This window comes from Rhinoraja longicauda, chromosome 41, assembly GCF_053455715.1.
Source record: "Rhinoraja longicauda isolate Sanriku21f chromosome 41, sRhiLon1.1, whole genome shotgun sequence".
NCBI lineage: Eukaryota > Metazoa > Chordata > Chondrichthyes > Rajiformes > Arhynchobatidae > Rhinoraja > Rhinoraja longicauda.
In genome coordinates, this window is record NC_135993.1 from 14925223 (window position 1) to 14941329 (window position 16107).

General features: G+C 45.3%; 1 protein-coding gene across 1 annotated transcript in view; it reads left to right on the forward strand.

The window, feature by feature from the left end:
- Positions 1-16107, forward strand: part of LOC144611843 (adhesion G protein-coupled receptor E3-like) — an 85437-nt gene that overhangs the window by 53740 nt on the left and 15590 nt on the right. The window lies entirely within an intron of this gene.

Consider the following 16107-nt stretch of genomic DNA (forward strand, 5'->3'; position numbering starts at 1 on the left):
CCATGGAGGAATAAATGAAACACGCCATGGCACCTTCTGCTCATTTGCTCATGATTCAAGTGTAGACGATAAACAAGGCCAGAATCAACCTCAAACAGGGACAACTGAAGGGGTAAGCTGGTTCACCAACTGCCTGCCATCTGATGGTACTTGCACCATGATAACCAGGAAGCTGGCAGACCACAAGTCCACCTCCAATCCTCCTGCCAGAGGAAGCACGGGTCAATAAAGGGAAAGATGCTCCAGAAACATTCCCTTTGCAATTCCTTCAGCCCGTGAGAAATGCACGAGGAAATATGAACAGAAGGCCACCTTGCCTCTCAAGCCTGCCCGACACCCACTGCGATCATGGCTAATCTCCCCTCAGCCTCGGCTCCTTCCCTGAGTCAAATCCCCAGCACCCTGAACTCCCCAATCTTACAAACACCTTCTCTCTAGTATCTCCATGACTTTGACATAAGTAGACGGGGTAGGCCAGGACAATTATCCACCAGGGTAGGAGGCTGAGGTGTCTAAAATTGTGAGGGCTGTCGTTAAGGTGAATAGCCACAGACTGTTCCCCAGGGTAGGGGAGTCTAAACCTAAACACACAGGTTTAAGGGGGGAGGGGACAGATTGAAATGAGACAGGAAGGGCAATGGTGTGCTTATGGAACAGGCTGCCAGAGAAAACAATTACGCTACTTAATAGACACGTACAGCTACTTGGAAAGGAGAGGTTTGGAGGGATGTGGACAAATACAGGCAAATGGGACCAGCTCAGTTAGGCAACATGGTCAGCATTGACCAGTTGGGCCGGGGTTCCTATTTCCATCCTCTATGGCCCCATGAACCTTTGTGATAGAGTGATACAGCAAGACAACATGGAAACTGGTTGCTCGGCCTACATTGTCCAGGTTGGTATTTGCGCTAGTCCCATTTTGCTAAATATGGCCCCCAGCACTCCTAAACCTTTCCTATCCTTATATCTGTCCAAAACCCTTTTGGAAGTCCTAATTGTATCCACTTCTATTGCTTTCTCTGACAGCTCATTCCAGATACTGACTCCCACTTGAGTGAAAAAGCTGCCTCAGAGGATCCTCTTAAACCTCTCCCCTCTCAACTTATGCCTATGCCCTCTAGTTTTAGTATTCTCTATCTTGGGATAAAGACTGAGCCACTAAGGTCACCCCTCAGCCTCCGACACTCCAAAGAATAAAGACCCAGCCTCTCAAACCTCTCCCTATATCTCAAGCCAACAAGTCCAGGCAACATCCTGGGGAATCTCTGCACCCTTTCCAGCATAGTGACATCCTTCCTGCAGCTGGCAACCAGAACTGCATAGAGTGTTCCATTTGTGATCTCACATTGACGCACACAGCTGTATCATGATAAACCAACCATTGTACTGAATACCCTTCCCAATGAAGGCAAGCATGCCAAATGCTTTCTTTATTACCCTGTCGACCTGAACCATTACTCTCAAGGAACCATTCACCAAGATGTTCTATTAGCTTTAAAATAGTTATGGATAAAGATGGGGTGGGGGATTGGCCACAAGCCTTGCCCTTCACCCTAACAGGAACATGCTGCCCCTGTACTCATGCTCTCTCATGTTTGGAAGCCTCCCACTTGCCAGTTGTCACCTTACCTGCAAACAGATTCTCCTCATTGACCTCTGCAAGTTATCACCTCATGGCTTTGAAATGACCTTGCCCCAATTTAGGACCTTAACTTTGAGGTTGTCCTACACAACTACTTTAAAACTAATAGAAGTATGGTCCCAAAAGTCTCCCCTCCGTCCCCACCACGACTGAAACTTCAGCCACTGACCTTGTTCCCTGAGAGGAAGTCCAGTGTTTTTTCCTCTCCTTTGGCCCCATACAGGGCTTTCTTTGACAGCTTTAACCAATTCAATACTGTCCAGACCTTTTATACCATGGGAAACCCAGTCATTTAGGGAAGTTGGAATCTCCCACCAATACAATCCTATTATTTTTATAGCCATCTGCAATCTCCCGACACATCTCCACTGGCATCAAGGCCATCCACCCAGCAACTGATGCTGCCCTGGCCTGGATGTCTACCCTTGGCCTACAACTTTAGGCTGTGCACGACATATGCAAGAAGACATCTCCTCTAATTCCCATTGACTCTCGGAGGCCTATAACACTGTTCTATCAAAGTGATCATTCCCTTCCTGTTTAAGTTTTACCCAGATAGCCTCACTAAATGATATCCCTAGAATACCCTCTCTAAGCACTGTAGTTATCTCCTCTCTGATCAAAAAGGCGACTCCCCCGCCAGTCCTCTCTTATCTGCGTCTCTATCAGCTCTGGAGCATTTGTCCCCTGGACACACTGAGCTGCCAATCCCGCCTTTCTCTCCAGGGAATTCCCACAGGGAATTCCGGGAACTCACCACCTTCTGTGAGAAGAAATTTCATGCAACTTAGCTATAAGTGGTGCCCCCTGTCATGTATCTGTCTCCTTATTCATATCTCCCCACTGATGGAAACATCTCAATGGCTGCCTGTCACGCCCCAAGGATAATGAACGTTTCAATTCGATCAGCTTGCATTCTTCTAAACTACACCCAATACAGATTCAATTTCTGCAGATTCAAGCTGCTTATAATAAAATAACACTCTCAGAGAACCAATCCCATTAACTCTTTAGATAGACACAAAATTCTGGAGTAACTCAGCGGGACAGGCAGGATCTCTGGAGAGAAGGAATGAGCGTTGTTTCGGTTTGTGACCCTGAGAATGAGAGTCAGAGGAGAGGGAGACAGAGACATGGAACGGTACGATGTGACTCCAGCATTTTGTGTCGATCTTTAGTGTCAACCAGCATCTCCAGTTCTTTCCTGCATGATACCCATTAACTATTTACTGGACTTTCTTTAATACCACTGGGTCATTTTTAAATAAAGGAAGCAAAAACTGTGCACAGCTGATAACCAGGGCAGAGGATCAGCAAGGAGTGATGGGAAGATAGTGGTTATGACCAGTAAATGTTCAAGGAAGGACAGGCAGGAAGAGGATTAACTGGTTTAGTGATGGGAGACAGAGGGTTGTGGGGGAGGACGATATTCAGGCTGTAGATCTGTGACCAATAGTGTTCCACAGGGAACAGTGCTGGGACATTTGGTGTTTAGTTTATAGTTTAGTTTAGAGATGCAGTGAGGAAACAGGCCCTTTGGCCCACAGGGTCCCACTGACTAGTGATCCCCACACATTAACACTATCCTACACACACTAGGGATATTTTTTACATTTACCAAGCCAATAACCTACTTACCTGCACGTCTTTGGAGTGTGGGAGGAATCCAAAGATCCCGGAGAAAACCCACACAGGTCACGGGGAGAACGTACAAACTCCGTACAAACACCTGTAGTCAGGTTCAAACCTAGCACTCGGGCACTGCGAGCGTTGTAACGCAGCAACTCTATCTACACTGTGAGGCCACTACCCTGCCGCCCTGGTGTTTGCGATATACATAAATGACGTTGGTTTGTACGTTTGCCAATAACACTGGGGCAGCACAGTGATGCAAGGGTAGAGGTGCTGCCTTATGGCGCCAGACACCCACATTTGATCCTGACTATGGGTGCTGTCTGCAGGGCGTTTGTACGATCTCCCCGTGACCTGTGGGTTTTCTCCAGGTGCTCCGGTTTCCATCGGATTCAAACCCCCCAAAGACAATCAGGTTTAAGTTAACTAGCTTCGGTAAAAATTGTAAATTGTCCTTGGTGCATAAAAAAGTGTGAGTATATAGGATGATCTATAAACATGGAGTCGATGGGCCTGTATCTCTAAACTGTAAAGACACCAAGATTGTAGGGTCACAGACTATGAGGAAGGGTATTGTAGTATACAGTGGGAGATAGATCAGCTGCAAAAATGGGCAGCAAAATTGCAGATGGAGTTTAATGAGAGCATATGTGCTTTGGGATGTCGAATGTACGTGGAAAATATGTAATTAATGTTCTCACCCTTAACAGCAAAGAGTGCAGGAAAATAACTGCAGATGCTGGTACAAATAGAAGGTATCACAAAAAGCTGGAGTAACTAAACAAAAAGCTGGAGTTCCCCTCCCCCTTCCCAGTTCTCCCACTGTCTTCCTGTCTCTAACTACATCCTTTCTTTGTCCCGCTCCCTCCCCTGACATCAGTCTGAAGAAGGGTCTCGACCCAAAACGTCACCCATTCCTTCTCTCCTGAGATGCTGCCTGACCCGCTGAGTTACTCCAGCTTTTTGTGATATCTTAACAGCATAGATGTGCAAAGGGATCTTGGGGTCCAAATCCCTAACGTGGCGACATAAGTTGATAGAGTGGTAAAGAAGGATATGTTGTGCTTGCCTTCGTTGGTCGTAGCATGGAGTAAATGAGTCAGGAAGTCACGATGCGTCATTATGGAACTTTGGTCAGGCCATATTTGGAATATTGCATGCAATTCCGGTTGCTCCATCACAGGAATGATGTGGAGGATTTGGAAAGGGTACCGAGGTTTACCTGAATGATGTCTGGATGAGGGGGTATTAGCTACAGGGAGAGAGGGTGGACCGAGTGCGACTGTTTTCTCTGGAATGTCATAGGATGCGGGGAGACCTGGTAGATGTGTACAAAAATACTGAGTGGCATAGATAGTGCAGGCAGTCGGAAGCTTTTCCCCAGGATGGAAATATCAAATACTACAGGTCATAGCTCTAGAGGTGAGAGGGGCAAAGTTTAAAAGAGATGTGCAGGGCAAGTTGTTCTACACAGAGTGGTGAGTGCCTGGGGTGGTGGATAGTGAGTACACTAATACACATGGCACAACTGACGTACAGGTATGTAGGTTAATTGGCTGGGTAAATGTAAAAATTGTCCCTAGTGGGTGTAGGATAGTGTTAATGTACGGGGATCACTGGGCGGCATGGACTTGGTGGGCCGAAAAGGCCTGTTTCCGGCTGTATATATATGATATGATATGATATGAACTGGTCAAGCTGTGTCAGGAATAGTGCCAGAAACCTTGCTTCAGTCCTGACCTAGGGTGCTGTCTGTGAGGTTCATAGGTTCTAGGAACACAATTATGCCATTCTGCCCATTAAGTCTACTCCGCCATTCAATCATGGCTGATCTGTTTTCCCTCTCAATACTTTTCTCCTGACTTCTGCCCATAACCCCTGACACCCTTAGTAATCAAGAATCTGTCAATCTCTGCCTTAAAAATATCCATTGACGGCTTCCACAGCCTTCTGTGGCAATTAATTCCACAGAATCACCACCCTCCCACTAAACAAAGTCCTGCTCATGTCCTTTCTAAAGGTACGTCCTTTTATTGAGGCTGTGGCCTCTGGTCCTAGACTCTCCCACTAGTGGAAACACCCTCTCCACATTCATTATATCCAGGCCTTTCACTATTTGGGATGTTTCAATGAGGTTTCCCCTCATCGTTCTAAAATCCAGCGAGTACAGGCCCAGTGCCGTCAAACGCTCATCATATGTTAACCCAATCATTCCTGGGATCAATCTCGTAAACATCTTCTGGACCGTCTCCAATGCCAGCACATCCTTCCTCAGATATGGGGCTCAAAACGGCAAACATGCTTGCACATTCTCGCTGTGACCACAAGGGGGGACCACTGAGTGCTCCGGTTTCCTCCTACATTGCAAGGCTCTTATGTTTATGTCATTGGAGCAGAATTAGGCCATTTGACCTATCAAGTCTACCGTGCCATTCAATCAAAGCTGAACTATCTTTCCATCTCAACCCCATTCTACTGCCTTGACCCTATGACCTCTGGTATCCTTACTAATCAACAATCTGCCAATCTCCGCTTTAAAAATACCTGCTTTAAAGTGGCAAACTGCTTTAAAGTGGCAATAAATTACACAGATTCACTACCCTCTGACAAAAGAAATTCCACCTCATCTCCTTTGTAAAGGTACATCCTTTATTCTGAGGCTGTGCCCTCTGGTCCTAGACTCTCCTAAACTCATGGAAACATCCTCTCCACATCCACTCGAACCAGACCACTATTCGATGTTTCAAAGTCCCCCTCATCCGAGACCTCAGGACTGCTCTCTCGTTGTTAGTAGGATGGTTCGGTTATCAGGCAATTGAACCATCCTACCAACTACTAGAGTAGTCCAGAGCTACGATCTACCTCATTGGAGACCCTCAGACTATCTTTGATCGGACTTTATTGGACTTTATCTTGCACTAAACATTATGTATTTGTACACTGTAGATAGCGTTATCTTTCCGCTGACTGGTTAGCACGCAATGAGTTTTTCACTGTACCTTGGAACACATGACGATAAAGTAATCCTAAACTCCAGCGAGAACATGTCCAGTGCTTGTCATCATATGTTAAGCCAATTATCCCCGGGATCATTCTCATAAACCTCTGACCCTCCAATGGCAGAACATCCCTCCTCAGATAAGGGACACAAAACTGCTCACAATACTCATAAAGCCTTAGCATTACATCCCTATTTTTATATTCTAGTTCTCTGGAAATAAATGCTAACATTGCATTTGCTTTCCTTACTACCAATTCAGCGTGCAAATTAACCTTGTGGGAATTCTGCTCCAGCACTCCCAAGTCCCTCTGCACCTCCGATTTCTGAATCCTCTGCCCATCTAGAAAATAGTCCACACTTTCATTCCTACTACCAAAGTGCATGCCTGCACACTTTGCTATGCTGTATTCCCTCTGCCACTTCTTTGGCCACTCTCTCAACCTATCCAAGACCTTCTACAGAATTTATGCTTCCCTGACACTACCTCCCCCTCCACCTATCTTCGTATCATCCACAAACATGGCCACAAAGCCTTCAATTCCCTCATCCAAATCATTAATATACGATGCAAAGTGTAGCGCCCCAACACTGACCCCTGCGGAACTCCGTTAGTCTCTGGCAGCCAACCAGAGAAAGCCCCCTTAATTCCCACTCTTTGCCTCTAAAATCTTAACAACCATTGAATTCAGGCGAGTCGGCCTATAGATTCCCCTCGTTTGCTTCGCTACCTTCTTGAACAGCAGAGTAACACTTGGCAATTTCCAATCTTCTGGAACCACTCCTGCGTCTAGTGATTCTTAACCAGAAACATAGAAACATAGAAAATAGGTGCAGGAGGAGGCCATTTGGCCCTTCGAGCCAACACCACCATTCATTGCGATCATGGCTGATCGTCCACAATCAGTAACCCGTGCCTGCCTTCTCCCCATATCCCTTGATTCCACTAGCCCCTAGAGCTCTATCAAACTCTCTCTTAAATCCATCCAGTGATTTGGCTTCCACTGCCCTCTGTGGCAGAGAATTCCACAAATCTCTGGGTGAAACAGTTCCTTCTCACATCAATTTTAAATGGACTCCCCTTTATTCTAAGACTGTGGCCCCTGGTTCTGGACTCGCCCAACATTGGGAACATTTTTCCTGCATCTGGCTTGTTCAGTCCTTTTATAATTTTATATGTTTCTATAAGAACCCCTCTCATCCTTCTAAACTCCAGTGAACACAAGCCTAGTTTTTTCAATCTTTCCTCATATGACAGTCCCGCCATCCCAGGGATCAATATCGTGAACCTACGCTACACTGCCTCAATTACAAGGATGTCTTTCCTCAAATTAGGAGACCAAAACTGTACACAATACTCCAGATGTGGTCTTACCAGGGCCCTATACAACTCCACAAGAACCTCTTTACTCCTCTACTCAAATCCTCGTGTTATGCCATTAGGCCATTAGCTTTCTTCATTGCCTACTGTAACGGCATGCCAACTTTCAGTGACTGGTGTACAAGGGCACCCAGGTCTCGCTGCACTTCCCCATACCTAACACCATTGAGATAATAATCTGCCCTTTGTTTTTGCCGCCAAAGTTGATAATTTATCTGTGTTAAACTGCATCTACCACGCATCTGCCTACTACCTCAACCTGTCCAGGTCACCCGGCAACCTCCTAACATACACTTCGGAGTTCACACTGCCACCCAGCTTTGTGTCATCCGCAAACTTGCTAGTGTTGCTTCTAATTCCCTCCTCCAAATCATTAATATATATGGTAAACAGTTGCGGCCCCAACACCGAGCCTTGCGGCACTCCACTCGCCACTGCCTGCCATTCTGAAAAGGACCCGTTTACTTCAACTCTTTGCTTCCTGTCTGCCAACCAATTTTCTATCCATGTCAACACCCTACCCACAATACCATGTGCTCTAATTTTAGTGACCAATCTCCCATGTGGGACCTTATCAAAGGCTTTCTGAAAGTCTAGATACACTACATCCACTGGCTCCCCTTCATCCATGTTACTTGTCACATCCTCAAAAAATTTTGTTACCTTCTGTTGTCTTATGAAAGTTTCCCAATCCTCTGGCTTCCAGCTACTCTTTGAGTTGTACATCTTTTCTTCTAGTTTTATTCCATCCCTAACTTCCCTTGTCAGCCACGGTTGCCTCCTACTCCCCTTAGAATCTTTCTTCCTCTTTGGAATGAAATGATCCTACGTCTTCCGGATTATGCCCAGAAATTCCTGCCATTGCTGTTCCACCATCATTCCTGCTAGGATCCCTTTCCTGTTGACCTTGGCCAGCTCCTCTCTCATGCCTTCATAGTCTCTTTGTTCAACTGCAACACTGACACTTCCGATTTAACCTTCTCCCTCTCAAATTGCAGAGTAAAAGTAATCATATTATGATCACAACCTCCAAGTGGTTCCTTCACCTCGAGTTCTGTTACCTTGAAAGATCACCATTGATGAATGGCTCCACAATCTCGAATGCTATCTCTTTCAGAACCGTGGCATGTTGTGCATCTGATCCAGGTGACGTATCCACCTTCAGACATTTCAGCTTCCCAAGTACCTTCTCTTTAGTAACAGCAACTCCACGAACTTCTACCCCCTAACTCTCTTGAAATACAGACATTTTGCTGGTGTCTTCTTCTGTAAAGACTGATACAAAAAACCTATTTAATTCATCTGCCATTTCTTTACTCCCCATTATTACTTCCAAGAACATTACTACAAAGAAGGGAAGTAGAGGAAATTCCAGGCTTTGAACCTCACGTCAGAACTTTTTTCGCAGTGTGGAAATGTCAATAGCTAGATGGCACAACATTAAGGTGTGAGATGCCTTAACACCTTAAGTTTAATGAAGATGAACAGGGCAAGGTTTTTTACACAGAGCGGTTAGTGCCCAAAACACACTGGTGGTGGTAGATATGATAGTGGCATTTAAGAGCTTTTTGATAGGCACATGATATGCTGAGAATGGAAGGATATGGATCATGTTCAGGCAGAGGAAATTTGGTTCAGCATCATGCTTGGCATGGCCATTGTTGGCCGAAGGGACTGTTCCTGTGCTTCTAATACTCCAAATGCTGCCTCACCACTATGATGGACCATAGTCAGAGAGCTTCCTTATTTCTAAACATAAACGTTTTTACAATAAAGGTCAAAGTATTATCTTACTTTCCTAATCACTTTCTTCAGCATGCTAACATTTTGCAACTCCTGCACAAGAACTCATGACTCCTCTCTTCTTTAGAAACATAGAAAAGAGGTGCAGGAGGAGGCCATTCGGCCCTTCAAGCCAGCACCGCCATTCATTGTGATCATGGGTGATTGTCCCCAATCAATAACCCCTGCCTGCCTTCTCCCCGTATCCCTTGATTAGCCCATAGAGTTCTATCTAACTCTCTCTTAAATCCATCCAGTGATTTGGCTTCCACTGCCCTCTGTGGCAGAGAATTCCACAATTCACAACTCTCTGGGTGAAAAAGTTTTTGCTCACCTCAGTTTAAATGGCCTCCCCTTTATTCTAAGACTGTGTCCCCTGGTTCTGCACTCGCCAAACATTGGGAACATTTTTCCTGCATCTAACTTGTCCAGTCCTTTTATAATTTTATATGTTTCTATAAGATCCCCTCTCATCCTTCTAAACTCCAGTGAATACAAGCCTAGTCTTTTCAATCTTTCCTCATATGACAGTCCCGCCATCCCAAGGATCAATCTCGTGAACCTACGCTACACTGCCTAAATTACACTGCCTCAACTGCATCAGTGACACTCCCGATTTAACCTTCTTCTTTTAGTCATAGAACATACATAAAAGATTGAACATAAAATAGTACAGCACAGGAACAGACTCTTCTGCCCACGAGGTTTGTGCCTAACATGATGCCAAGATCTGCATAATCCATATTTGTCCATAGTCTGCTTATCCATGTGTTTATCCATAAGTCTCTTAAATGCCACTATCGTAACTGCCTCCATCTCCACCCCCGGAGACTTGTTCCAGGCACCCACCATCCTTTGTTTAAAAAAAAGCCTTGTCCCACACATCTTCTTTACACTTTGCTTACACTTACCCTCTTACTTTAATGCTATGCCCTCTAGTATTTGACATTTCCATCCTGGAAAATAGGTTCTGACTGTCTCACCTATCAATGCCTCATTTGCAACTCGCCTCCATTTAGATAATGTTCCATCTTTGAATTCTTCTTCCAGTGCATGACCTCACACCTTCCACATTAAACTCCATTTGGTAGCGTTTGGTTCTTCAATCTCACCGTAGAGTCACAGTCATGGAGTGATACAGTGTGGAAACAGGCCCTTCGGCCTAACTCGCCCACACTAGCTAACAATGTCCCAGTTACACTAGTCCCACTTGCCTGCGCTTGGTCCATATCCCTCCAAACCTGTCCTATCCATGTACCTGTCTAACTGTTTCTTAAATGATGGGATAGTCCCAGCCTTAACTACCTTGTCTGGCAACTTGTTCCATACATCCGCCACCCTTTATGTGAAAAAGTTACCCCTCAGATTCCTATTAAATCTTTTCCACTTCACCTTGAACCCATGTCCTCTGGTCCGCGATTCCTCTACTCTGGGCAACAAACTCTGTGCATCTACATCATTTATTCCTCTGATGATTTTGTACACCTCAAGAAGATCACCCCTTATCATCCTGCGCTCCATGGAACAGAGACTCAGCCGACTCAACCTCTCCCTATAGCTCACACCCTCTAGCCCTGGCAACATCCTCGTAAATCTTTTCTGAAGTCTTTCAAGCTTGACAATATATTTGCTATAACATGGTGCCCAGAACTGAACACAATATTTTAAATGCGGTCTCACCAACGTCTGATACAACTGCAACATGATACTCTGAGTGATGAAGGCCAAAGTGCCCAAAGCCTTTTTGACCACCTTATCTACCTGCGACTCGACCTTCAAGGAACCGTGCACATGTACTCCTAGATCCCCCTGCTCTACAACACTACCCAGAGGCTTACCATTTACTCTGTAGGTCCTGCCCTTGTTTGATGTTCCAAAATGCAACACCTCACACTTCTCTGTATTAAATTCCATCAACCATTCCTCCGCCCACCTGGCCAATCGATCCAGATCCTGCTGCAATCGTTCACAACCATCTTCACTATCTGCAAAACCACTAACTTTTATAGAAAAATAGAAAATAGGTGCAGAAGGAGGCCATTCTGCCCTTCGAGCCAGCACCGCCATTCATTGTGATCACGGCTGAACGTCCCCAATCAATACCCCGTGCCTGCCTTCTCCCCATATCCCTTGATTCCACTAGCCCCTAGAGCTCTATCAAACTCTCTCTTAAATCCATCCAGTGATTTGGCTTCCACTGCCCTCTGTGGCAGAGAATTCCACAAATTCACAACTCTCTAGGTGAAAAAGTTTTTTCTCACCTCAGTTTTAAATGGCCTCCCCTTTAATCTAAGACTGTGGCCCCTGGTTCTGGGCTCCCCCAACATTGGGAACATTTTTCCTGCTTCTAGCTTGTCCAGTCCTTTTATAATTTTATATGTTTCTATAAGATCCCGTCTCATCCTTCTAAACGCCAATGAATACAAGCCTAGTCTTTACAATCTTTCCTCATATGACAGTCCCGCAATACCAGCGATCAATCTTGTGAACCTACGCTGCACTGCCTCAATTACAAGGATGTCCTTCCTCAAATTAGGAGACCAAAACTGTACACAATACTCCAGATGTGGTCTTACCAGGGCCCTATACAACCTCTTTACTTTTATACTGAAATCCTCTTGTTATGAAGGCCAACATGCCATTAGCTTTCTTCACTGCCTGCTGTACCTGCACGCCCACGTTCAGTGACTGGTGTACAAGGACACCCAGGTCTCGCTGGACCTCCCCCTTACCTAACCTAACTCCATTGAGAAAATAATCTGCCTCCTTGTTTTTGCCGCCAAAGTGGATAAGCTCACATTTATCTATATTATACTGCATCTGCCACGCATCTGCCCACTCACTCAACTTGTCCAGGTCAGCCTGCAACCTCCTAACATCTTCTTCACAGTTTACACTGCCACCCAGCTGTGTGTCATCCACAAACTTGCTGGTGTTGCTTCTAATTCCCTCTTCCAAATCATTAATATATATGGTAAAGAGTTGCGGCCCCAACACCGAGCCTTGCGGCACTCCACTCACCACTGCCTGCCATTCCGAAAAGGACCCGTTTACTCCTACTCTTTGCTTCCCATCTGCCAACCAATTCTCTATCCATGTCAACACCCTACCCCCAATACCATGTGCTCTAATTTTGGTCACCAATCTCCCCGTGTGCAACCTTATCAAAGGCTTTCTGGAAGTCTAGATACACTACATCCACTGACTCCCCTTCATCCATTTTACTTGTCACATCCTAAAGAAATTCCCGAAGATTAGTCAAGCATGATTTCCCTTTCATAAATCCGTGCTGACTTGGACTTGTCCTTTTACTGCTATCCAAATGCACCATTATTACCTCTTTAATAATTGACTGCAGCATCTTTCCCACCACCGATGTCAGGGTAACTGGACTGTAATTCCTCGTTTTCTCTCTCGCTCCTTTCTTGAAAAGTGGGATAACATTAGCTATCCTCCAATCCACAGGAACTGATCCTGAATCTATTGAACATTGGAAGATGATCACCAATACATCCACTATTTATAGAGCCACCTCCCTGAGGACCCTGGGATGCAGACCATCAGGCCCTGGGGATTTATCATCCTTCAGTCCCATTAGTCTACCCAATACTATTTCTCGCCTAATGAAAATTTCTTTCAGTTCCTCTACCCTCCTAGATCCTCTGTCCCCCAGTACATCTGGGAGATCGTTTGTGTCTTCCTTAGTGAAGACAGATCAGAAGTACCTGTTCAACTCTTCTGCCATTTCCTTGTTCCCCATAATAATTTCACCCGTGTCTGCCTTCAAGGGACTCACATTTGATTTAGCTACTCTTTTTCTCTTAACATATCTAAAGAAGCTATTAATGTCCTTCTTTATATTCTTGGCCAGCTTCCCCTCGTACTTCATCTTTTCAGCCCGTTTTGCCCATTTTGTTACCTTCTGTTGTTCTATGAAAGTTTCCCAATCCTCTGGCGTCCGGCTACTCTTTGCTGTGTTATACATCTTTTCTTTTAGTTTTATTCCATCCCTAACATCCCTTGTCAGCCACAGTTGCCTCCTACTCCCCTTAGAATCTTTCTTCCTTTTTGGAATTAAATGATCCTGCGTCTTCCGGATTATGCCCAGAAATTCCTGCCATTGCTGTTCCACCGTCAATTCTGCTAGGATCCCTTTCCAGTTTACCTTGGCCAGCTCCTCTCTCATGCCTTCATAGTCCCCTTTGTTCAACCGCAACACTGACACTTCCGATTTAACCTTCTCCTTCTCAAATTGCAGATTAAAACTAATCATATTATGATCACTACCTCCAAGCGGTTCTTTTACCTCGAGTTCTCTTTATCAAATCTGGTTCATTGGACAACACTAAATCCAGAATTGCCTTTTCTCTGGTAGGCTCCATTACAAGCTGCTCTAAGAGTCCATCTCAAAGGCACTCTACAAACTTTCTTTCTTGGGATCCAGAACCAACCTGATTTTACCAGTCTACCTGCCTATTGAAATCCCCCATCACCACAGTGGCATTACCTTTGTTACATGCCAGCTTTAACTCCTGCTGCATCTTACAACCTACATCCGGGCTACTATTTGGGGGTCTGTAGATAACACCAATTAGTGTCTTCTTGCCTTTACAATTCCTCAACGCAATCCACAGTGACTCTACCTCGTCAGTCCCTATGTCTTCCCTCGCAAGGGACTGAATTTCATCCCTCACCAGCAGAGCTACCCCACCGTCTCTGCCCACCTGCCTGTCCTTTCTATAGGATGTATAACCCTGAATATTAAGTTCCCAGGCCCGATCCTCCTGCAGCCACGTCTCTGTAATCCCCACAATGTCATATCTACCAACGTCTAATTGAGCCTCAAGCTCATCTACTTTACTTCTTATACTTCCTGCATTCATATACAATACTTTTAATTCCTTACTCATCTCACATTTTTCATCGATCCCTATTACACTTGGCCATACTCTCCTATCCCTTTGTGAGCTGTCTTTCCCGTTAATTCTGGGGACATTAACTATCCCTTTACTCTCTTTCCCTTTAAATCCATCCTTGACTATCCCATTTGACACCCCACCCCCTTATTTAGTTTAAAACAACCCGTGTAGCAGTGGCAAACCTGCCCGCCAGAATGCTGGTCCCCCACCTGTTAAGGTACAATCCGTCCCTTTTGTACAATTCCCCCTTACCCCAAAACAGATCCCAGTGATCTAAGAATCTAAATCCCTGCCCCCTGCACCATTTCCTCAGCCACACATTCAGGTCCTGTATCTCCCTGTTCCTGCTGTCGCCAGCACGAGGAACTGGAAGCAAACCGGAGATAACCACCCTGGAGGTCCTGCTTTTCAGCATTTTTTCGAATTCGCTGCTGCTTTGCCCGACCTGCACTCAAAGACTTTGTGTCATCAGCAAACTTTCTAATCTTGCCCTGTATGTTCTCATCCAAATTATTGATGTGGATTACAAACAGTAATGGACCCAGCATCGAACCCTGAGGCACATCACTAGTCCCAGGCATCCAGTCTGAGAAGCAACCTTCCACCATTACCCTCTGCTTCCTTCCATGGAGCCAATTTGCTATCCATTCAGCTATCTCTCCTTGGATCCTATGCGACCTAACCTGCCAGAGCAGCCTACCATGCGGAACCTTATCGAATGCCTTACTGAAGTCCATGTACACAATATCTACAGCTCTGCCTTCATCAACCTTTATGGTCACATCTTCAAAAAAATCAATCAGATTTGTGAGACACGACCTCCCACGTACAAAACCATAATGACTATCCCTAATCAGCCCTTGCCCATCCAAATGCCTGTATATCCTATCCCTCAGAATACTCTCCAATAACTTACCAACTACAGATATTAAGCCTATCGTTCCCAGCATTTTCCCTGCAGCCCTTCTTGAAAAGAGGCACAACATTTGCCACCCTCTAGTCTTCCGGCACCTCTCCTGTATTGAAGGACGACTCGTAAATTTCAACCAGGGCTCCCCCAATTTCCTCTCTAGTTTTTCACAATGTCCTTGGATATATCTGATCAAGCCCTGGAGATTTGTCTACCTTCAAACACGACAGTACCTTCAGTACTACTTTGAAAGTAATCCTGACTGCTTACAAACAACTTCCAGTGACTGCTCCAATTTCCTCCGTCCAACTGTCTTTCTCCTCGGTATATACAGGAGAGATACTCATTGGGGACTTAGCTCCCAAAACTCCTCCAGGGATGCACTTGATCCCAGCTGCTTATACTTGTCCCATGCATCGGTTTTGACTAACGTCTCAATTTCCCTCGTCAGCCAAGCTTCCTTTGCCCTTCACTCTAATGGGGACATAGAAAATATAGAAAATAGGTGCAGGAGGAGGCCATTTGGCCCTTCGAGCCAGCACCACCATTCATTGTGATCATAGCTGATCATCCACAATCAGTAACCTATGCCTGCCTTATCCCCATATCCCTTGATTCCACTAGCCCCTAGAGCTCTATCTAACTCTCTTTTATATTCATCCAGTGAATTGGCCTCCTGCCTTCTGTTGCAGAGAATTCCACAGCTCTCTGGGTGAAATTTTCGTTTCTCACCTCAGTTTTAAATGGCCTCCTCTTTATTCTTAGACTGTGGCCCCTGGTTCAGGATGTACACATCCTGAGCTTTCTTCAGTACACTTTTAAAAACATCCCAATTGTCCGTTG